At 44.7% G+C, this 22,228-nt stretch overlaps 1 long non-coding RNA gene, 1 other non-coding gene and 1 pseudogene across 2 annotated transcripts; all 3 read left to right on the forward strand.

The window, feature by feature from the left end:
• Positions 1-171: 171 nt before the first annotated feature.
• Positions 172-2,173, forward strand: LOC130143331 (uncharacterized). Its single transcript, XR_008819708.1, has 2 exons — positions 172-247; positions 1,647-2,173. It is a non-coding gene; the product is annotated as an uncharacterized LOC130143331 (long non-coding RNA).
• Positions 2,174-5,699: 3,526 nt separating this feature from the next.
• Positions 5,700-13,049, forward strand: LOC130143330 (N-alpha-acetyltransferase 20-like; annotated as a pseudogene).
• Positions 13,050-14,531: 1,482 nt separating this feature from the next.
• Positions 14,532-14,616, forward strand: LOC130143429 (small nucleolar RNA SNORD45). Its single transcript, XR_008819734.1, has one exon. It is a non-coding gene; the product is annotated as a small nucleolar RNA SNORD45 (small nucleolar RNA).
• Positions 14,617-22,228: the final 7,612 nt, after the last annotated feature.

Consider the following 22,228-nt stretch of genomic DNA (forward strand, 5'->3'; position numbering starts at 1 on the left):
CTTTCCACCTTTTTGCAGGCTCCATGAGAGAGCACCTAGATGTGTTTGAAGCGTCTGGGAATGAAGCAGACATGGCTTTGCCACCTCCGTCAGGACCTCGGAAGGGGAAAATAGCAAGAGAAGCTACCAAAGCCCCAGCAGAATTGGGGCAGGGGAGGTGGGAGCCCTCAGTAGGGTTGGACATTCAGGAATTGTGTGCCAGACAAGTACAGAATAAATGCTACATGTGAAGCAAAGACACCGTAAGGTGAGGAGTGTGTGAAGGGCGTGTTTGTATGAGAAAGAGCAGTCTGAAGGCACAAAAGGAAAATTGGTTGAACACAGGGATAAAATAAATGAAAACATAAAGCAAAAGCAAGAAAACAAAAGTAGTAGGTAATGTTTATTTGGAGGGGAGCGTGTGTGTGTGTAAATCGCAAGCCTTAGGAAGAGCCTGACATTTCTAAAAAAACCACCCCCAAAAAGGGCAGGCCGGGGGGAGAAAAAAAAGAGACTGGTCTAGGAGAAACATGTAAGAACAGGGAAAGAACCTGGAAAGGGCATGAGGTTTAACGAAACTTTGAGTTGCCACTAGCAGCAGGGATGTCCACTGTTAGCCTGTACAAATGTGTGATCTAGTAGCGACACGGCCTCTCCTCTTTCTCCTCTCGGTCCCTGTGCTCCCCTAATACATCTGCCTAGTCTGGGCTCTGGTCCTGCCCCATTGCCAGGGTGTTTGTGCTGTGGCCAGGCTGAAGGGTCCTTGGGTTCTATTGTGCTTGTGGCGGTTCGCTGCAGTACAAATAATGGATATAAGCTAATTATTAATGTAAGCTATGTTGTCGTAGGGAGGCTGAGTGGAAGAGGAAATTCACTTATAAAGGTTTTCAAAGGAAGGATTTACCAAAGAGCTTTCTCTGTTGATGTGTTCTGTACCTTGGAAATGGAGACTGACTGTTAAAGAAAACCTGGAGTAAAACAAGAATAAAAGAAAAACAACTGAGAGGTTACTGTGCCATGTGCACACTACTGCCAAACAAAGAACTTCAGACTTGATGACAGAGCTGTATATAAGCTTGCATGATGAAATCTGAAGCTGGATAAACACAGCTTGGTCTTCATTTATAGTTTAGTGCCCGTAATCTGTCCAGCATCATAAAGATCTTAAAGCTGAGCCAAGTTTTACGAGACCTTGGGTGAGTTAGAGTTTCTGATGGAAACCATGCAAAAAAAGATGCCAAAGCAGACAAAAGTTAGGGTTCTGACTGTGTTATGCTTCAAGTTTCAGAATTAAAGTCTAAGCTCAAAGTAAAATAAAACTGGGGCACTTCTGGCCAACAGAAGAAAAAGTTAACTGGAGCTGCTGCCTGCTTGCTGCTTTGTTTTGGGGTTTTTTTTCTTTTTTGGTTGTTGTTGTTGTTGTGACAATCTGTAGTCTGCCTTTGTGGGTTTTTTTGTACTTCCCACGTTGTCAGAAATGAAAATGGAATACAGATTCTGTTCTGCCTTTTATTTTCTTGTTGACAAACATCTGGAGACTCAGCTTCTATAATAACTAAGCCTTAGCAAGTAGGTCTTGCTCTGCACTGTCTCTTGGGAGTGGTTATGTTACTGCTGGCTCTGCTCTAGAGGAGGAAGACAGCTCAACTTGTGTTTTCCCATTGCAGGTGTTGTCCTGGAGAAGGCCATGCATAAGTGCATTCTGAAGCCGTTGAAGAGCCATATTGAAGCGATGTTGAAAGAGTTTCATACTGCAGATGGTTCTTGGAAACAACCGAAGGAAAACCTTCAGGTGGTGCGGCAGAGGAATCCTCAGGAACTGGGCGTGTTTGTTCCAACACCAGACTACGTGGATGTTGAAAGTTTGTGACCCCGCAGAAAATGTATTCGCCTGAAAAGAAAGTCGTACTGCTGCTGAGAGTTTGCAAATTGATTTATACTGTTATGGAGAATAACTCGGGTATGGTGCTTCTTGTGGTTCAAGGTCATTGTTTTTCTAAACCTGGGGTTGTGTTTTGGTGGAGGAAATGAGACCACCTGATTCTGCAGCTTTGTCTCCTTCGCCTGGAGCTCTTGTAGCATCTCCTTGCCCTTTTGAGAGGGATTCTTCCTCTCTGCTTCCTTCCTGATCTCTCTGCATCTGGCAGCACATCTTACACATTCAGTGTGAAGCAGAGTTGTGAAGCAGCTTAAACACACCCCCCCCCCAGCCACCAGCTTTGCTTGAGTGTAGGCATTTGAATTTGGCTGTCAGAAAGGCTGTCCTGTAAGCCTAGAATTTGACACTGGTTCTAAATTAGTGTTTTCCTGGAAATCGTAATAAAGGATACACCCAGTATCTAGCTGCAGTAATTCAGCAGTGTGTGTGCAATATGACAATTACAAGGGCTCTGTGTCAATGGCTGGGGGAAAGCAGCCCCTGATGCAGTGTTTTGGGTTTGCTGTGCCTCTGAATGTTCTCGTTGGACAATTTCTTTGTGTTTTTGCAAGAGAAATAACATCTATTTCTACACTGTAGCAGGAGTCCCAAAGTGACCTTGAAACCTAGATGGTGAAATGGAACCACAGACCAGTTAAGACCTGCTTGATTAGTCAGTGGCACAGTTAAAACGCTGTGCTGGACAGTATGAATTCATAGGTGCAGCTCTGTTGCCTGATGTCTTATCATACACTGCTGTGGTAGGTCACGAGCTAAGGTGAAGCAATGCTGGTGGTAGTGGAAGATTTTTTTTTTCTCTAAGAAAGTATAAGCTGCTGCAGGTGGTTGGCAGTTTTCTTTCAAGCGCTGAATCTGCAGCTGGGCTCTGTGCCGATCAGGATGCTTGCTTTCTTTTGAGATCTGAGGTGAATGGTGAAAGCTTGAGGCTGTAAAAGACCCCCAAGCACTTTGGCAAGATTTGGGCAGGAGCTTAGACCTGGTTTATTTCTGTGCAAAATCCTGCATTTTAAAATGGATATAGGAATCTTTGCCCAAAGTGATGTAAACTTTGTTTTTTTCTCCATACTGTATTATCACATTGAGTAAGGTATTCCCAACACGCAAAAGAAAAGTACTGAGAGGCTTCTGGTGAACCACTGTACTGAGGGGCTTGGGCTAAGATGCAGCAAATTGGGTTGTCTTGCTTTGTCGTGTAGAGTTTTAAAACGTGGCGTCGCGTCGAGCCAGCACCTGTTTCCAGTACCTGCTTTGTCCTGTAATCTCAGCCAGATAACAGTGCGATACCTGGAGGGTACGTCTTAGCTGGTCTGACTTTCAGTATCAGCCCTTCAGTCCTCTGGAGTTTCGCCACAGTTTAAATTGGCTCCCGATCTTGATGTTTCAAGTGACCATCGCACCGCTTCTGCAATGAGGACAGTTTGGCCAGCCCCAGAGATCTAGCCACATAGCGTTTTCTAAAGAGAAAGTTTAAATGCGGTAAAAGTAAGAGGAACACATACAGACCTAGGTACAGCAGAGCCTCTGTGTGTTGCGTGCTGTCGTTACCGATGATGCTTCACCAGCTAGTTGGGAGTTACGTGAGGCTTTGCTCACTGGTGTTTTTAACCATGCTCCGTGAAGGAAATGTGCAGAGTTTTCATGTAAAATCTAATAGGCTTTTATATGCAGGCTTCTCTGCTGGGTTTCGGACTCAGGAACTGGTACTTGTGGCTGGATCCTTCCAGAAGGGGGACGTCATCCGTGCATGTATAAAGAAAATGCCCATTGATTTTCTCTTAGCCACTGACAGAAGTGCCGGTGGAGGTCAGGCCAGACTGGCATGGCTGCCTCTTGTGAGTTCACCAGTTGAGCTGACGCCAAGGTGAGCCCAGTCTTTAAATTCCCTTGCGTGCCTCAAGGTCTGCATCATCCAATTTGTGCTCGTTAGAAGTACAGGATGAAGCTGGACGCTGCCCACCAAGTGGCAGATGCTGTTCTCTTTGCTGCACATCTGTAACGAGAGGCTCTAGAGTAATACAAACGTACTGGTCAGTAAAGGCAGCAAAATAACGCTTTCCTTTCAAACACCGGAACTGGTCAAAGGGTGTGATTTGTCTATCGCTGCCTGTGTTCTCTTTGACCCAGGGAGGCTGTATGGAGCTGATGACTTCTTGCCTGTGTTGACATATGTGCTGGCCCAGGGTGATATGCTGGAGCTGGATACTGAAACTGAACACATGGTGGAATTGCTGGATCCATCTTTGCTGCATGGAGAAGGTAATCGACTTATTTCTATTAGAACTGTGTGAAGGGCTGGGGAAGGGGGATTCTTCCTCACCTCGTTTGAGTAGAAACCCTTTTGACGGAGTCATGTAGTCGGTGATGTCGGTAGTGTAACAAGAGAACCTCTTAATTGTTTCCACCTTAGAATAAGGGAGGGCTGGTTAGCTTGCAGAGTTACAGCCCCAAGTGACCTGGGAATCTACCGACGTATATGCTGCCTTAGGAGGGAGTATGTTGTTTTCCGCCAAGAAGGAGGAGGCGTCCTGACTTAGCAAGCAAACACAGGCTGTGCAGGTGCCAGCTGTGGTTATCCTCCTGTGCCTGAAAATGTCCCGAGAGTATGTATGGGTCTGCAGCGTTCAACTGAGTGGTGAGACCTGGAGTGGGACCCGGGTTAGGTGCTTTGTAAAAACTTCTGGGGGAGTTCTCTGCCCCTCTGGGGAAAGTGCTTTTGAGAATGTTGCCCCCCTTAATGATCCTGGTTTATGCCCGATACTTGCTTCTCACAGAGTATTTTTATGAGGCCTAGGAATATGTTTCTTAAGGCACTCTTGAACGATGGCTGAAGTCCGCTCGAGGCAAGGAAATCTCCCTCCTTTGTTTTCACGGTGGTGGTTTTAACAAAGAGGTATTCTGCCAGCCCTTGGTAGGCCCCAGAATCTATCAGTTTATGAGGAAGTTTCAAAGGTTCTTGTGACCAAGCTGAGCTGTGAGTTTTAAGTATAGGTGTATATGTCCCATTTCTGCCATCTCTTGGGTTGCTGAAATTGCTGTATCCTTTTACATGCCGATACGCATGACAGAATTGTGTCGGGATTCCTCCGGTTCCGTACTGGTCTGTTCCCTGCTTTGTGTGCGGAGTGCATCGTTCGGGAATCCTAGGACAGAAAATACTTGAGATGTGAAGCTGGAGATCATCGACACGCTTGAAAGGCAGAAATATTTACTGGGCTGTTAAGTCGTGTCGTTTTTAATGTAGCAGAAGTCGTTCATCTATTGGCTGGCCCTGTCTGTGGCACTGGTTAAACTGTACGGTGCAGGAAAAATTGTTTAGTGCTTTGGGGTTGTGTGGTTCAAAGGTAAATGTATTGTCCAGGTTGTCTGGTGGGTCTTGCGTGTCTTCCACGTATTGACCTCGTCACAGAGCTGAAAGCGAGAGGATGCTGTCGGTAATACAGAAAGAACTACTGTGAGCATAGACTGCATCTCTGAATGACTCCACAAATAGACCGTGCTGCCTCTTGATTGAACGCTCCCACTCAAATAGTTTACTTAAAGAGCAAGAGAAATAAATGATAGCCTGTCTTTTGTTTCTCCTGGTTGCTGAGGACTGTTGCCCCTGTTGAGAGTCCTTTTCCTTTGTGACCTGCAGCTCCTTTTGTACATCGGCAACTCTGTTGTGGCTGTACTTTGTTCTCCACTCATGTAATAAAGGTGAAGTCTGGAGAGCTGTACACGCTGCCTCCCGAACTAGTTGGACGTAGTGTTGGACCTAGGTGAACAAACACAGCCTGCCTTTTAAGAACAAAAGCAAAACCTTTGGGATGCTTCCAGGTACAAATCACACGCTCGGTCATTGCTTTGTTGCCGCTAAGGGAGTCACTTTTAAGTTCCTGAGCAGTGGTAGATGGTCTTTTATGTCGTTTAAACAGCTGTGTTTGTTTGATACCCGCTTGAAGCTCAGGAAGAAAACAAATGGCTGCTTGGAAACTGTTTAGAAGAAAACTCATGTTCCACCTTTGTAAAAACACTCAGGAGTAAAGGAGTGACACTGGTCCTTTAAATAACCGGCCACCCCCAGCGCTAGCGGACCCAGAGGTAGATACTATTGCACCCCTTGGTAATATGGAGCCCAGGCAACCACTGCATGCCTCTTAGCAGCTGAGAACACACCGTCCAGTATTTTGCAGGCCAGTAAGCTGTTTTTCTTTACGTATAAATATTTTGGCCATAGAATGCAGTGACTTTCGTGTATGTGTGCGTCTATTTATTAAAAAACCCCCAGAAATCGTTTGTACTTTTGACTGTGACCAGTTGGAACTGGCGTGGTGTTTGTGACCACTCTGAATTGTTCTTCCCCTGCTGTCCTTCCCAGGAGGCTATAGGTGCTTATGGAGCACTTTTGCTGATCAAGAACTTCCAGGAAGACCAGGCTGCCCAGCTGCTGAGTTCAGAAGCTAGAGATACTCTCCGGCAATGGCACAAGAGGAGGACAACTAACAGAACAATGCCTTCAGTTGATGATTTTCAGGTAGAGCTTCAGGCTGAAGAGAACCCCCCCCAGGGGATGGTTGTTTTGTTGGAAATCTCCATTTGAGAAGTATGATTCATAATGATTTCCTTGAGGCCACGAGTGGTGTGAAGCAGTGCTGGGAAGATGGCTGGTAAATTTGCCTCTGTTTCAAAGTCTTTCCACTTCATAACAGAGTGTGGTTATGATGGTATAAAGGAAACACTAAATAATGGAGCTTTCCCACTGTCCTTTGTATTTAAGTCGTGCGGAGCGAGGACAGACCAAATTGTATTTTAGATTCAGCTGCTTTGTACGCTTTGCTGTTAAAAAGAACAAACCCAGATTTCCAGTGGTATAAATCAGCACAACTCCCCAGTAGCGATTGGTGGCTTACCGTGGGTAATAGAGGGGAGACCTGGCAGAAAAGCTTGCCTACAATTCGAAAGTTTAAGCAAGGAGTAGAGTTCTATACTGTGGATGTCTTCATGTTTGTGGTTTGTTTTGTGGGTTTTTTTCTCCCCCCTCCCATTTCTTACTGCTCTTTCAGAGTAGGGCAGTAACTCCAACTGAAGAATAACAAAACAGTCGGGATTACTTTATCTTTTAAAACCAAGTCCGCATGCCTTTCATATAGGAAAAGATTGTTACATAGGTAGGCATGCTGTTGTCTGTCCAGATGCATCAGTTTGCGAACTGAAGCAAGGAGGATGTTGGAATCGAGAAGAAAGGATTTACTCCTTTGTGTCCTGTTGTTTACAGTTCATACCACAGTGCAAAGTTGCTGGAGAGGCTAACGACAACCGTCAATAAGTTATGATGTAGCTAAGAGCTTGATAAATGAAGGTACGGGGTCATCAGGAGGTAATTAAACCTTTCACTTGCGGCTCCTTCTGCTTTATCAGTGTCCGTGCAAACAGCCACGGCACATCACTGAACAGGAAGGAGCTGGGAAAAGCAGCAGTCTCCCACAATTTGCCTCTCTTAGGAAGAGGAGAGCTGACGAACAGAAATTTGAAACTGTGGCCAGTGCACAAAGCTAGTCCATCTTACTGGGATCCATTTTATATTCTGCTTACCTGTAGTTAGGTGTCACATTCAAGTAGCTTGAGTCTTTGTTCTTTCTAGCAAAATATTACACTTAATAGGAAAATTAATCACCTTTGTATTTCTGCTGGATGACTAAATGACAGGAGATTTTTTCAGCAGGATCTTGTATTCAGTTTCACCTTCTCTTCCTCAGCAACTGAACTTCAGCCAAGCTGCCTGTACAGCTGGACGCTGTGCTGCATGCTGGAAGATGCAGGGGAGCACGGGAAGAGCTGGCACCAGGTGTGTCCAGGGCTGCTCCTTTGTTGACTCTTTGAAAGAGAGCCTCAAATCAGTAAGGTCGCTCCACTTCCAGGCTAGGCTTGGCACAAATTCAAGCACTTTGCTGCCTGCCCAGAATGCCAGTTTTCCATCTCCTTTCTCCACATCTGCAGTCCTGAAACGAAGCACCTTCCCTACAAGGAATGTGTAACACAGCTTCAGCTCAACTCATCTTCCCCACATTGAACCAGGGTGTGGTTGCTACATGTCTGTGGTGCTGTCTCACAGCCTTACCACCAGCTTTTGGGTCCTGGAAAGGCCTTCATCCTCCCTCCCTCAAAAGGATGGAAAAGCAAAAAATCCGGTATTTTGATGATGATGAAATACAACTTGCTGATACTGCATAAAGAATCTTGATACTTACTATATGAGTTACAGGCATTTGCACAAACTTCAGCCTCTCCTTGAAGCAATCCTGTCCATCTAGAAGCATCGAAAAACAGGTCTTCTGTGTGTTAACTACGTTCGAAATTGAAACTGTAGTGTGCGTTGCCTTATTTAGAGCTGATTTGATTTTATGTATTTATTTTATTTGTCTTCACACCAGCTAACAAAAACGGATTAGTTCTGCTCAGTCCTAATGGTTTAAAAGCTGTTGCAAAGTTCCAGTGTTTCAGTCTGCAAGCTATCAAAAGTTTATTAAAAACCCAGAGTGCTCTTTGGAACTGAAGTCATAGGAGCATTCTTCTCAGTCTTAGCTTTTAACAGCTTGTTCTTAGGAAATGTACATTTTTGCCATTGTGATTTAGCATGCTTAATTTATTCAGCGTACAAACAGAAGTACCAGCTCAGTAAATAAACAGGTCTTTCTTACTGTCATTTTTTCCATCTCCTTTCATTTTACTGCTTTTAGTTTCTAATTGCAGTTAGTTTCTTTGCAAAAAAGCACGTGATGGCAGGCTGCTTTGCTCATGTGTCCAAAAGTGTTTTGTGGTTGGGTGGTTTTTTTTCCAGTTGCTTGTTATTTTACTTTTTAAATACTTTTTGAAAGGTAGAACTGCGTTTCCTTGTAGGGCTTGTTTAGAATTCATCTATGTTATCAGTTGTGCACATGTGTGAATTTCAGCAGAGAAAAAAGATCCAGCTTTTGCCTCATGATCATACGGATTTGCTTTAATGTTGCAGAGTAAATTTTCTTTCTGCCTCCCTGTTAGATGAAATTTGGTTACACCAGGCTCAGACACCAAGTTGCCATCGGTTAACGTGATGAAAATGTCCTGCATGAAAATGGATTGCCTTTTGCGTGCTGCAGCATAAAGAGTGTGAATGGTTTATCGTGCAGCAACCTGTGGATCAACACCCTTGTGTGTTGCTGGCAGAGGGTTGGGTTTTTTTCTTTTTCCTTCTGATGAACATATTGTCTGAAGCTTCTCTTCAATAGTATTGACCCAGCAGTTGCAGCATCATCTCTTGGGTGTGCTGCCTCTGATGTTTATTTTGCTTCACAGCATTTAGTTTCCTAGTAAGGCCAAACACCAAGTCCCGTTAAAACCACTGGCGTTTTCAATGGGGCTTTAAGACGGCTATCTGTTTGTTCGTAGTTGCAGGGTTAGAATGTGAGCCAAGGAAAGGAGGGTGTCAGCTTATGAATTTCTGTTATGCCTGCCACAGTCTTACCACCAACATCAAGTCACAAGGTGGCTGTAATGTACAGTAATCACTGGTGCGTGTTTCACAACTAGAACATAGCGAGGCTTGCTGTTTGTTGCTGAGCTTCCTGTTTTCAGAGGATGAGGTTTGGAGGTTTTGTTTCTGATGTCTGTTTTCTCATTCTACAGAACTGCCTTCGTGTTGCATTCCAGGAAGTTAACGGTGCATGTACAGGGAAGACCTTACTAGTAAGACCCTGTATCACTACCGCAGATGTATGTCAGCTTTGTGCTGAAAAGTTTATGGAGTGGACGATCCAGAAGAATACAGCCTGTTTCTTTTTGTTGATGACACCCGGCAGCAACTGACAGAAGGTACCTACCCTCAGAAGATTAAGACAGTTGCACAGCCGCCCGCAACCCAAGGTCTTTCGCTTTGTCTACAAGCGCATTAACAGTGATCCACATGGTGCCATTTTTCAAAACAATGATGAGTCAGCTTCTGAAAACCAGCAACTCCTTTAATTTCTGTTCCTTGTTAACTCTTGAAAACATCTTTGCTGGCTGCCTGCCTTAGGAGCTAAAACAAGTCTTAAACCATAAATACCTAGTTAAACATGCGCATTGCGTACAAAACCCCGTGTAAACCGTGCGTATGGCCAGTTACACAGAGCGTTCCACCAGCGTGTTTGAGCCAACAGCCCATGGGGCTGAATTTCTTGTACCACAGACTCTTTTGAAGCGTATTATACCGTGGCCCTTTGCAGGTCTCTTGCTGTAGCATGCAAAAGTGTATTTTCTTGCACTCACCCTATAGCCGAATGTCATTTTGATTCAAGTATATGTATGCTAAGACAAGTGTTTCAGTAAACCGGCTGGTATGAGCTCGGTTTCACCAGCATGAGTTTGACAAGACTGTCCGATGCAGCGGATCAGTTAACTCCTCATTACTTGGATGATTGCATCCTTTCCTAACTTTTTTAATTACAGAGATTCGCCATGTTTTTACGTGTGTGTGTGTGTGTATATGTATTTGTTCCTTCCAGTTCTTTTTATTCCCCTTCTTTTGGGGGGTTTGGGAAGGTGGGCACAGAATGGAAGTCTTTGTGGGGACCCAGGAAATGAAGTGTTTAACGGTAAAGCTTAAAGCATTTGCTGTAGGGAAGGTTTCTCTGTACCCACCGCATCAGCTGCTCATTTAGCAGTGCCTGATGTTTATAAGAGTGCCCTGTGGAAGTCTGCATGTTCATGAATGAGCTAACAGTAGCTTGGCTCTGTGTAGAAAGGAGAGGAACTATGAAGCACATATACCCATCCCTGCTTTTATTTTTTATTTTTCCTTCAACGTCCAGTGTTTCCAGGGCCTTTGCTTTCTCTTGCCACATTGGCAAAGCTTCCCAAGCTCTATTGCCCCATAGTCACGAAAGGTCTTCAGTAATTGCTGGGATGGTGAGTGGGTTTTGGGCTTCTAGCCCTCCATTCCTTCGGTCGTGAATTCCACTCAGTTAAAGACTCAAGAGAATTGCTTAAAACTTACATTTGGCAGTCACGCCTCAAACAATGAATTTGTGGAGATCCATTTATTTATTTACACTAACGAAGAAAAAACTGTAATACTGCATCAAAATGAAACTTAGTGGCTGCTGAATCACTGAGTAATAGCGTAGAGTCGCTGCTTAAGCCTTTACCACAATCCTTGCAATGTTTGTTTGTAGACTGCTTGGTTTTTTGTAAAGTCATGTGGCTGCGTGTGGTGCATTATTCCCAAGGTGCTCCTTACTGCTCTGATGCTCTGTATGTTCGCAGTACCGGGTAAGGCGGAAGGCTCTGTGGCTGGGGAAGAGTGGCTTGGACGTGTTGCTGCGCTCTCTGTTGCACCAGAATTTCAACGGCTGGGTTTGGCTGCTAAATTGATGGAACTGCTGGGAGAAATTTCAGGAAAGTGAGTACCATGCTTATCTTTAATCTTCTAGAAGTAACCTCTCAACTGACATGGCTTAGGTATTTGACTTGCATGGAAGAGACCCAGAATCTTGCTTTAAGTAGTGTTCTGACTCGCTGAGGATTCCCTGTAATTAGAGAACAAGACTAAAAATACCGTGTGGCGGCGTAAGATCTCAGGGTTTCTATGAAAGCTAACTTTCCAGAATGAGTAGGGTGTAGCCTGAATTCCACTAGAGATACTGTATAAAAAAAGGTCCTTGTCTTGACAGCGAGAGAGTTTCGTGGAGGGTCAACACTTTCCCGTAGGGTCTCCAGCGTGCTTGTTCAGTGATCGTGAGCTTTTTGCAGTTCCTGCAGGCAGCCTTGGAACCAATTCTGTATGGCAGACAGTACCTTAGCTTGCTTTTTGTCATGCTTGGCTGCTTGTACTTGCTGAAAATTTAATTGAGCATCAAATGAACCCACAGGGAAATGTCCTGAACTCATGTTGGTAGGGCAACCCCATTGTAATCGGTAAAATGGGAAAATTGCACATTTTGAGGAATCTGCCTTGTGAGGAGAAGGGCTGCCTTGTGTTAGGTGACTGAACCTTGTGACCTGTTCTGCCACTGCCCCCTGCCACACACATTGAAGGAGGCAGTCCCTAAGCCAATGCAATTGAAAACGTGGAGTTTTAGGTTTGTTTGTTTTGGTTTTTTTTATGAAAGATTTCTTACGTGTATATGAGACCTGTGTGAGTGCTTAGCTTGCCCTGTTCTTTCTGTTCATAATTTTGAACCCACGGGCTGGTATAAAAGAATGGTGATGTGACAAAAATAGAATAAAATCTGAATTTAGACCGGATTTGTCCCTTGGGAAAGGAGTGCACCTGTTACTGCCGTGTGAAAGGTGTTTGATTAGCATATGACATCGTCAGACCTGCTCTTGGTCGGATTACAAGTTATGGGCTATTTAGCAATACATGCACCTGCTATTCCTTACTGTGGTTTTTCTTTGGTTTTATGTTTCCAAAGAAAGGGTGGATTTTTCGTCGATCTCTTTGTGAGCGTATCAAATCGGGTTGCAGTAAATATGTCTAAGCAGCTCGGCTCCCGTGTGTACCGGACAGTATCGGAGCGCTACTCTGCTAGCAGTGGAGAGCCAGATGAAGATGCTTACGGTAAGTGGTTGTTGTGCCTTAAGTTGAACGGAAAGGTTCTTGTGTTGGGGGTTCCTGGGCCTGTACAAGTTCAGATAGTCGTTGATGAATGGGATCCTGTATACTGCTTTAGATAGCTTTTCCTGCTGAAGAGGACATCAGTTATGAGACTTGATTGCAGGAAGCGGAATGAAGCTGCGTCAGGGGAAGTTCAGGGTGGACGTTAGGAAAATCTTATCCACTGAAAGGGCGTTCAGTCAGGGCACCAAACCTGTCAGGAGCTTAGGGAGCATCTGGATGGTGCTTTCAGTCATACGGTTTAGTTTCAGGTAGTCCCGGCAAGGAGCATGGAGTTGGACTTGATGATCCTTATGGGTCACTTGCAACTCAAGATATTCTAGGATTCTAGGAAATCTTCTTGAAAAATGATCTTAATGTAATAGAGAAGTCACTTAATGTGGCTTTGTGCAATGACTGTCTTTTATAATAGCATTGTTTTCTTTTGCCATAGATACGAGGAAAGCTCTTTGCAGAGATACAGAGAAGAAATGAATTATACCTCTGCCTCATCCTGTGAGACCAGAAGACAATGAGTAACTGTCAACTGTGATTCTCAGACAACCTAGTGTCAGTTTCCTTCTCCCCAAAGCCCCCAAGAACTCTACAGATGAGAAATATTAGGCTCAATGTTTTTCCCCGTGAAATACCAAAAAGCAACATTGAGAAGCTTCCCAACGCTGCTTCTGTTGGTATTGGCTGCATATTCGTGCTCTTACCCTATTGTTCTTCCTTTCGAACCGTGGCACTCTGGAGACTATTAAAATGGAATTGCTTCCTGTATGGTGGTGTCATGGTTTTCCTTCTCGGCCACAAAACAGTCCCCTCACTTTGTCACTCTCACGGAGCCCTGCTCCGAAACTGAAAACGCCTGGCCGCTGCTCCCACACAGAAGGTGCCAGGAAGGAGTTCTGTTGCTGGCTCTCGCCTTCCCTTTGCAGCCATATAACTGCTGCGACAAAACCTGGGCTCCGTTCTTTCTGAGCCACAAAACCAGAAATTGGGTACATCACAATACACTCTCCAGAACTCAGAGGTCTCTGTTTCTCTGTGCCTTTTACTTCCCTCATTCCCTAATTTAATTCTTGGATCCATCTGTCCCTTCACAGTCTGTCTGGATGTCACGGATGCTGTTACTTGGAGGCATTGACCAGGCACTTAGTTCCAACACAGGTTTCTGTCACTGTCTTCCCTGGAATTTCTTGGAGAAGAGTGCAGAGGAGTGAAGGCAGAAGGTTGATGAGCATTGATAACATGCAGCTGTGACCTTGCCTCCAAGGCAGTGGGTTGAGGGACGTGGATGATGAGCAGCTGTAGCTCGTTCCCGTGAAGTAGTTAAATAGCCCTGAGGAGTGTGGGAGAGGGGGTTGGATGGAGGGGGAGTGGTCTGACCTGACCTGACCTGACCTGACCTCTGGAGGAAGGAGAAGCAGCACAGACAGCAGAATCTGACTGAGGGTAAAAGCCTTGTTGCAGCCTGATAGCTTGCTTGTGCTGCAGCAGCGGCTGCCCTGTGTGAGGCTGCCTGAGTTGGGCTCCAGCTACCGCAACTGGCGCCCAGCGTAGCTGGGACAAGCGGGAGAACCTGCGACCCTTAACAGACATGGTGAGAGGCGAGCCGTTGCAGCTAATCGATACGGGTGTGTTGCGATATTTGTTGTCTGTCTTAACTCGGATCGCAACTGAAGAGGACGTGTATTACTTGTGCTCGTAACAATCTCCAGGCAGGGTGTCTTCTTTTATTACAGTCCCGGGCATGCAGGCTTTTGCTGCTATTCTGGTTTTGCTGTTCTCCTTAAGTGCCCAGTGAGGTTTGCTCTAGTATCAGCCATGGCAGTTAATGTTCTCTCGCTCACCTGTTGTGTTTTTAGCACCGGTTCCTGTGGGCGCAAGGGGTCCACTTCAGATCTTTGAGTCACCGCGTCGTGCCCTTGGGGCTTTTCCATTGGCGAACTGCTGCTGTAATTCCCTAAGGGGCTTCCTAGGTCAGGAGGTAGCGGATGGGAGCAGGTTGCCGCCCTGGGTCAGTGGTGAGTGCTGGCATGTATCATCTGACCTAGAGCTGATGTCTGTCACCACTTTAGCTCTGGAATGACTCTGAGACCCAGGGAACTCTGGTTCCCTTAAGCTGCAACCTTGGAGCTTTTCCAAGCAGTGGATGAAATTCCTGTCACAGGCTCTAAGGCACCTTAAGGAGAAGGGGGCACAGTCTGAGTTTTCCCCCATGTAGGCGCCAGGGAGGTACAGTTCTGAGCTTAGTGCTGGCCGCTACTGGGAGACGCTTTCAAGTGATCTGAGTGCAGCTCTGGCTACCCAAAGCTGGACAGGGTTGGCAAATGGTGATGTAGAGTTTTGGTGGTAAACTTGACCAGCCTGTCTTAACGAGCAGGCATGTTCTGTGTTCGCAAGCACCGTTTGGTCCCGCCTAGGCATCCCGAAAGTTTGAAGGGCCGCGGTCACATCTTCCCTGGGTCACACACAATGAACGGTTGCCTGTGCAGAGTTGCTTTTTAAGGAGCAGGCTGTGGTTCTATTTTCTCTGTTTGGCTTTGCATTTGGGAAATAATGTAACAGCTACAGCTCAACTGAAGGAGCACGATACCTGACGTGGCAGAGAAGGAGGTGCGTTTTACTAATTTTTTGGTGTGCGTCAGTTTGACCCCAAAATGACATTGTGTCAAAGCTTGTGGCCAGGTTCCGCTGTAGATGTTGACTTGGGGTATGAATGGCTCCAGGTGTGCTTTAGGAGAGCTCTGTTGGTGTAGGTGTGCTGAGCAACTGCTCTGCTGTGTGTGCAGCTGTTCTGGTTTGGCTTCCTGGTGCGAGCACGCAAAAGAAAACTCGCAAGTGTGGTCAGCCTTGCCGTAAAATCAGAACGCTTTCTGCTGCTGCCTGGATATCCGAGAGCCTCCTGAACGTTTCAGGCAGGCAAGAGATGTGCTCCAGTACATCTGAGAGTCCACAGCTCTGCAGTTCCCTAGAGGGGCACTCACTACAGGTAAGGCTGTAAGATGGCAGAGCTCTCTGCAAGTGACGCTGACGGAGTTTCTTTGGGTATATATTTGGATACATGTGCGAGCTGAAAAGCTATTGTTTGCTTTCCTGCTCAGTAAGCACAGATCACTTGGGTGGTCATGGACACTTGTCATTTACTGAGGAAGTTTCCACCCGTTGCATGGAAAGGGAAACGGTTCAGAGGCACTGTTTAGGGTTTGGGGGTTTTTTGTTTGTTGTAAAACCTGGAGGTTTAGCATTTTGTTCTGTGGTGTCGGTTAAAGAAAAAGTATTTTCACAGCCAGCGTGAGTCTAGGTACCGACTATCTCAAAGAACTCCAGTTACACGATAAACCTGCTTTTTTGTAAATTAAGTCTAGCATTTTAATTTCAAAGGGAACTATGGGAACTCCTGTCCGCATGGTGACCTAGCATAAGCAATGATGGAAAGGTGCATCAGATGTGACCTCCGTGTCAGCTCAGTTGTGCCTCAGACAGACCGCGTTTGGCACTCCGTGGCATGCTGCGCAGCTCCAGAAATTCATGCTAGGGAAAAAATGGGCAAAAATAATAGTCATGTAGACACATGAGTTAGGAAGAAATGCTATAAATTAGGTATTTCTGTTGACTGAGGCAGTTGATCTTGCTTGTGGATCTTTGGGGTGTGAACTTGATGCTGAACGACTCGTTTTTCATTTGACATGCCGGAATTATTTTAAAAGAGATAGAAGAGAAGCTTATGAAATAGAATAGGTTATTGAGTCTTCCTAAAATGCTCACAAGGATTATGTATAAAGCCAAAGTGAAGGATGATGTAATAAAATTCTGTGCTTTACAAGTAAATGCAGTACACTTAACTAGGACCCTGCACGGAGATCAGGTTTATTTCTGTTTTTAAAATCCAAAAGAAGTTTAGGAAGTCTTAGAGGTTGGTATTGTGGGAAATAAATGGCTCTTCCACAAAAAATTCCACGTCAGCAAGGCTCTTTGAACAATTCTTTTTGAAATCAGTTCTAACTACAGCCAGTTAGCAGTTTAATGTTGAAATGTATACTTGCTCTCCTATAAAGCAGTATTTCGTTTGCATTTCAGTGCTGTGAGTCTTGACAAATTTGGGAAGAGCCCGAGGGAAATTTTTCATCCTGAGATACAGAAGGTAGGAGGCGACTTCTTTTTTTTTTGTTTGGTTGTGGCTTTTTATTCTTTTCTGGAAAAATAAGTCGTTAGGTGTAAATGCTAGTGGTTTGTTCCTTTCGGTAGCAGGATAGTAATGAGGAGTAGGGTTACAGTTACAAAATAAGCTGTCTTTATCGGTTGAACTGGCTACTTTGAAATTAAACAAATATACGAGTATGTTCCAGGGGGTTTTGTGCTGTCTTCAGTACCAGTGTGCTAAAGATACTGATTTGTTTACAGGATTTATTTGCTCTTGAAGAGCAAGAGGTAAATGAGGTAAATGTAAACTTTTCACTCCTAGCACTTACTTAGTGACTTATAACAACTTCGGTATCGATTGCTTATTGCAGTAAAAAAATGTGGTATTTCTGTGCAAATATGAGATCGAAAATCATTTAAAGCACCGGCATAATATATCCTATTAATAGATGAGCAACTTAGTGCTATCATAAAATTCATAATCTGTGATCAAAAGTAAATTATTAGGTATCTGCTACTTGAGCATGCAATAGAGCTGGTATGAAGTGTATATTCCCGTGTGTAGGGCGTATACAAAAGATGTATAAAAAAGTCCTTAGAGGAAACATTGTTTTAGGTCTTTTGTTTGATTGTCTGTTTATCCTGTACTATTTGGTTTTATTTCTCAGGGACCTGTGAATTTTAAATTTGGAGTCCTTTATGCTAAGGGTGGGCAGCTTACAGATGATGAAATGTTCAGCGATGGTGAGTTTTTCACCTTTTTCTTGGCTGACGGTTGCATCAAATATTGAGCTTCACTGTGAGTACAAACAGTCACAGTCGTGACCCTCTTAGAATTCATCTTAGGAGCCTTGAAGATTTGTATATAAATCAAATTGTTATACTGGATAAACTGTTTCTTTTTCTCTAGTGTGCGTTCCCACAATTAAGTGGTGTCGAGCTGAAGGGGACTACAATGGAATGGGGATGGAGCCGTTTGGACCGAGTCTTGAAGATCTCTTCAGTTTTTGTTCAAGGAAATTTAGTCTCGAGACAGTCCTATTACTCGCTGACCAAATGGTAGGAACCTGCTTTGTTGATCTTGACGGTGCAGTATGTTGGGATATTCAGTTTCCTTGAGAGGTCAGAACCAAATACGTTGTTTCTGTAATTTAGAGGTGAATAGGCCTGTTATCATGAAAGAAAAGACTCAACATTGGTTTTGTTTCTCTTAAATACAAAGTGCCCCATCTAAAGTGATTACAAAGTTTTAATTGATTTCTAAAAAGCAGACTTGCGCTGTTTGCAAACCGTCTGTTGCACTGCTCAAAGACAAAAGAAATTCGCCCGAGAAAGTTTTTGGAAACAAATGTAAAATAGACACGGGGAAAGAGCTGGAGAGGTTTATGTGTTGTCTGTCGAATTATGTTCTCTTTAATGCCCTTACATTTTACAATAAAAAGTTTCATTACCTCTTTTATCGTTAAGACAATGTTGCTAGTGTTTTTATACGGAAAAAAGTGTATGCCTAGTCTCTCTCGAGTGATTTATGGTTTGTTGGGGTTTTTTTTTCCTCTTTATCTAGATTAGTTGAATTGAATACGTTCACTCTGAGAACTTCATCCACTGAGATGTGAAGCCAGACAACTTCTTAATGGGCCTTGGGAAGAAAGGCAATCTTGTCTACATAATAGACTCTGGGTTAGCAAAGAAGTAGCGAGACTCTCAAACTCACCAACATATCCCATATCGTGAAAATAAAAACTTAGCAGGAACCGCCTGTTATGCATCCATCAACACGCATCTTGGAATCAGCGAGCTGGAGAAAGCAATAAATAAACTTTGAAAGTGTCGATGCACTTAATTTTAGCACAAGTAGATGTTGCTTTAATGAGGCATAGAGTATGATCCTTATTTATGGCACTTAACAGCGCAGTGTGCTTGGCCTCTTATCTCTTGATTGGGTGGGAATTGGTCCGACTGTAATTCTCAGGAATTAGCACCTTTTTTTTTAATAATTGCAAGGGTGATAGGCTTTTTCTTGTACTGTTTATCGTGGGCATAGTAACTCAGCTATCCCTTGTTTTTCAAAGGTTTTTTATGACGGTCTTGTTGCACAGTCTTTTGTTTTTCCAGTACTCCTAATGAGTCCACTTTTTTATACTGTTGTAGAGCAATCTCACGGAGATGACTTGGAGTCCTTGGGCTATGTACTGATGTATTTTAACCTGGGCTCCCTCCCCTGGCAGGGACTGAAAGCAGCAACTGCGACGAGCGAGGGGAAGCACGCGGCCGACTCAATATGAGTGATAAAGCAAGCTTGGATTTATTACGGTGCGATTATGTCTTATATACAGTTCCAGTTAATTATGCCTACTAGTCATCTGCTGATTGGCTAAGCTCTAAAGGGTTACATTTTCATACGTCCTCCTACTTGGGGTTTCTGCGGATAGCTAGCTACATATTTTTTTTTCCTCTCTTGTCTACGCGAATTCCTCAAAGTTATTTACAACATTAGGCACAAGGTCAGTGTTTTTCTCAGCTTCCTTATCAGCATGCCTCAGCATAGCTGCAAGGCCTGCTTCAGCTAACTTACGCTAACTTTGTTTCACAAAGATCTTTAAGGGAGTCATGGCCATGATCACACAGCCATTCTGGAACAACAGACTACCACAGCACAGCCCTTTCCATTACCTCCTCCCACCCTTGGGGTCTGCAGCTCAGAAACGATCCCTTCCCCTCACGTGCCCTGCAGCTCAGGAGTCCTCATCTGAAATTTCAGGGGCAGAACTTATGAACGGGACTTCATCAGTCCAGCTGCCTGGGCATGCTGGACTGGCAGAAAGGCATCAGTCCAGTTTCCAGGGCCTTGGTGCAGTTTGGTCCCTCACAGCACAAGGGTTGTATCGACATGATGAACATCCGACATTAGGGGCAAACTCCATCTGCTCCTCTTCAGGGTGAGTTTAAAATGGTTCCCAAAGTCAATAGGAGTCATGCATGCACATCTGAGGGTCTTCACTAATCCATCTGCTAATTAAATAATAATTAAAAGCCATGCTGTCCACATGCACTGCAATCATTACTTTTCATAATTAGCTAAACGTGTAAGTCAGAACCACTGCTTCAATTATTTTTTGTCCGCTGCCTCAGCCATCGCTTGCTTTGATTGCCTAGGCTCTTCACCAAGATAGAAAATTGGTTTAGCTGGCATTTAATGGGTCTGTGCTAAGTACCACTACATGCTGTGAACTCCTTGATGCCTATTTAATGACTCTTGCCTATTAAAAGCATTTTCAATTGAGAAAAAGAGATGATTCCAGGATGACGTTCAGCAGTGGTCTGGAGCAGCAATTGAACAAATCCAACGAAACCCAAAGAAAATGGTCATGCCGCCTGAAGGTTGCTACAGCAGGTGCTTACAATTAGAAAGCACTCAAAGAAACCCTGGGTGTGGGCCAACACTGTTTACTACATATTGACACGCTCTTTCTTCAGCTAAACACGTCTGTTGGACCACTTGCATTGGTGCTTTCCCCAGCTTTGGAGAGAGAACAGAAACAGTGTGAGCAAGGCAAGAGAGCCACGGGCACAGGGAGGCTCCCACCTGTGTGCAAAACACTGGCCCTTGGGCTGCTTTTAAGACTCAGCCCAGTCCTCACTGCCTGGAGCACATTTTCCAACAGAATTCAACTCCAGTTCAGATAAAAGCCTATGTTTTGGGCATTATTTTGATGTGGTGTAAGGAGAGAGAGGCACACACACTAAAATTAGGCTATGGCTGGTTATCAGCCCAAAGAGGCTCCCTAGCACCAAAGTAGGGTTGGGTCCTCTGCTAAGCTGAGCAGAACTGCCAGTTGGACAACTCAAGCTCAAACTTCTCTGGAATAAGGCCCCACCTTTTTCCTGAATGAGTATTATTCCCTTGCCAAACTGCAGTTCTGCTCAGACCTCAACATTCTGCCTGCAGGCTTCTCGGGAACAAACGTAAGTATTACTTTTATAATGGGGAAAGTTTCTTTTTTCATGCTGCCCTAACTCAAAGCCAGCCAATGCAATTTTGCTCAAGCTTTCAAACAATAATGCCGTCTCAGAAAATGTCTACAGATTGTATTTTTGAATGACTCCAAAACCTGGAAGCCTGTGTCTACGTTGCAGGAGAACAGACTGCCCAGTTACACGATTGCTTGAATACTCCCAGATCATCCCATCACATGTAGGCTCTCAGCTTCAGCATTGAATTTAAAAGTGCAGCAGCTTTAGGCATCCCTGGAGGCCACAGTACAGGCAGGTACCTCAAGCAGAAATTCAGATCTTTGGTGCTGAAAACGGTCTCCTGGAAGTGCTCACCTGCCTCCATTCCCTAAAAATGGAGCCTAAAGCAACCATACTCCTAATGTAGGTACCACACCTAAGTGGCTAATGGGTAACTGCTGGGCTCACGCTGACTGTGCAGCTCACCACCCGGGGAAGCCGGGGGTCTCTTTGCCTGGGAGGGGTCCGTGTTACATGGCTCCCAGCAGCGAGCGGCAAGATACAGGTGTCTGGCACTGCACTGAATGATGATGTGCACATATATATCTCCAGGGCGACCAGGCAAGGCCAGAAGAAACTGACGCTCAGGCTGAACACAGGTAAACGAGCCCAACGGTGGATCTGGAAAAAATCTACACCTAATCCTGCCCAAGCCGGAAGGTGCTTAAATTCCATAAGTATATCCTTTTTCACCTGCAAGAGCCCCGGGCATTCAGAGGAGTCTCACTGCAAACCCCCAGCCGGCCTGGTGGTGCAGGGGAGCTGGAAACACGAGGCACAGCTACGCCCGGCAGGACTTGGAGAGGACTCTGTTAAATAAAGTCCCCTGAGGTGTTCAGTTCAGTAGGCATTCTCAGGACAGATCTAACATGCACCAGCTGGATGAGAGTCATCTGAAAGCTCAGCTGCAGCAGCCGTTCTCACTGAAAACGTATCCAGAGGAGACACAGGAGGTATGCCCAAGCTTCCAGAATTCCTTCAGCAAGTTGTGAATGAGGCATGAGATGAAAAATCTCTCCCCAGCGGACAACACACAGACAAAGCTCAGCATACACTGCCCTTCCCTTTTTTGTTTGCCTCTGCTTTAATCAAGGACACTCCACAGTCAGCTTGAATGAAAAAAAAAAAAAAAAAACAAAAGGAAAAAAAAAAAACCTTTACAAATGCCCATCAAGCCCAAAAGTGTCAAGACTATAGAAAAATGGATGGGGAAAACCCCTTGAGAAGGTATTTAAAATATTCAGTACATATTAAAAATTTCCCTTTTTTTAAGTTCACTGAAGCTCCCTCTAGCAAGATCAGCTCCTGCTTAGGGAAAAGTGTGAACTGTGGTTATTTGTTCAAAGGTAACCTTTCCCACTAATATATAAAAAAAAATAACTGAACCAAGTATTTCAGAAGTTGTAAAGACTGTTTGAATCTGTGCTTTGGGTTTTGTTGGTTTTTTCATCCTAGTTAACACTGAAAGTTTACTCTTGCCTCTTCCAGAAGTAGCCAAACAGGCAATCAGGGATATTCTCCAGACCTTGGGTCCCACTGCTGGTGGCTGTCTGCCT

This window comes from Falco biarmicus, unplaced genomic scaffold (assembly GCF_023638135.1).
Source record: "Falco biarmicus isolate bFalBia1 unplaced genomic scaffold, bFalBia1.pri scaffold_27, whole genome shotgun sequence".
In the NCBI taxonomy this organism is placed as follows: Eukaryota; Metazoa; Chordata; class Aves; order Falconiformes; family Falconidae; genus Falco; species Falco biarmicus.